We start from the raw sequence: 2,361 nt of genomic DNA on the forward strand, positions 1-2,361 counted from the left end.
TCCATCCATCTATCTATCTATCTATCTATCTATCTATCTATCTATCTATCTATCTATCTATCTATCTCCACTGTAGAGGTACATCTACTCTAATTACTGTTGTGTCTTGTGGGTGAATCATTCCTCTGGTTACAACTCTAGTCTGTGAAGCTTCTAGGTAAGAGTGTATGAACTCTGAAATCAAACGGCCTGAATGGTAATTCTCATCATCCTGACTTGGTAGCACATCTCTCCTCTACCCATCTTTATTTTCTTGAATATTAATGGTGGTGTTATGAGCTGTTTAGAGCTTATACTGAGTTCACATGTCTGGTTCCCAGTTGTTTCTGGGAAAAGTATGCTCAAATTACTTCATGCCTGAGCCAGAGAGTCTGTGGAAGTTTTAAGTATCTTCTTCCCCACTTGCCAAGTTATTGTCAGTTCTAAAGATTTGCACAGTAAGTACATTGTGCCTAACACATAAGAACACTCAGGAAATGTCAACTTTTATAGGACTATAGTATTATAGGGGTATACTATTATAGTAATAATAATCGGCATTCTTGTTATAAGTACTGTGTTACACAGTCATATTAGATAACTGTGGATATGAATTTCCATGAGTGTATTTTATCATGTGGTAGAAATTCCATAATTGTTTGTGGCTACATGTCTTAGTCGAGTTGTAGTTATTCCACTTGAGATGTAATTAAGACCCAAAAGCATTTATATAGTTTAAAGCTGTTGGGTTTTTGTTTGTTTGTTTTTTGCTGCGGCAGTCTCTTAGCTAGCTATCTAAATTTATCCTGATGCCTCCACCTATCCATCTCTCCACGTGACTCTCACTGCCTGCTTCCAGCTCTACCCACTGCCTCCCCACTGCCTCCATCTGCTTGTCTCTTCTGATTCTTATGTCTCTGCCTGCATCCCTGCTTGGGTCCCTGCTTGTCCAAAGGTCCCAACCCATACTTTCTGCCCCACTTCTTGCCATCAAGAACTTTATTATACATTCCAGTTTGAACCAACCAGCAGCCAAAACAATTCCTGATCCATTTCTGGGGGGTTGTCCTTTGGCAGTGACGGCTATTTGACCTTCGCCATCAAAGCTTGCTTTTTTAATATGATAATCTCAGAGAGCCATCTTTTGGGCAGATGTGGTCTAAAGGAGAAGGTGTTGGTGGCATAGATAATGGAGACTTACTTTATAGTCAGGGTGGAGAAACAAACTGGAGACAAAGATCTCCACCTTCCAGCTAGACACAAGAGGAAGTCTCCACTTGAAAAAAACTATAGAAAGAAATCAGGAAAAGTAAGAAGGGGGCATATTTGTCTCAGCTATTTTATGGGTTTCTTTTATCTACAACCCTTCCAATCCTTATTCCACCTTAAAACCATCTAACCCCTCAACACTAGGTAGAAGAGAAAGAAGGTTAGAGAGGAAAGGGGGCATAGACCTCTTTAAACTACTTCCTGTATACTAGGGGCATCAAGTTCCTAGGGGCAAGTTCAAACTTCACCCTCAGAATATCCAGCAAACCAGCAATCCAACAATCCAGCCACCTAGCAATTCAGCAATAGCAAACACAGCAGCAGGAACCACCACCACCGCAAACACCAGCAGCAACATAAGAAGGAGGAGGAATGGCTGCCACAGGCCCATTTATACCTTCTTTAGAATCCCCAGTATTAAAATATATGCAACTGGCAAAAATCACGCTCCTGTTAGGGCAAGAGGCAAATCATAATCACCTGCTGTGAAGCAGCCACTTCCCCCACACCTGGAATTAAAACAAAAACATATTCCCATACCATAACTGGGTTTTTTTTAAGAAAGCAAAATTCTCATTACATGCTGCCATGCAGATTCAGGTATGGTTCTTAGCTTCTGCATTTGTAGGAAGCACACAGTTGATGCCAAAGTTGTCAGTCCATAGACAACACTGGGAGCAACAAGACTCTACAGCAGATCTCTGTATCAAAACAACCAGAGGGCATGCTAAGTTCTGATGGCCATTTCATCCGTGTTGTAATCACTGACCTGCATTGTTGTGATCCGAAAGCAAGCAGATGTATGAGAACCAATGGGCCCAAGGGTGTTCCTATCAAATTTTATTTATGAAAACAAGCAGTGGTCCCATTTGGCTCATGCCTTTGTCTACTGTTCCTACAGCTAGGGCCACAGTCCACCACACACCTACTGCAGTATATTGATGGTACTGAGAGCCCAAATAAATGTTTCCCCTATGTTTACATTCTTTGCATGTGACTTTGCATATCTTCTCTGTAGATGGTGCCACCTATTTATGCTTTGCTTCAATCTATGGGATTTCATTCTAAATTGCTTTGGCTAGTACAACACAGTAGAGGTAATCTTGTGCCAGT

This window comes from Mastomys coucha, unplaced genomic scaffold (genome assembly GCF_008632895.1).
Source record: "Mastomys coucha isolate ucsf_1 unplaced genomic scaffold, UCSF_Mcou_1 pScaffold4, whole genome shotgun sequence".
NCBI classification, from domain to species: Eukaryota; Metazoa; Chordata; class Mammalia; order Rodentia; family Muridae; genus Mastomys; species Mastomys coucha.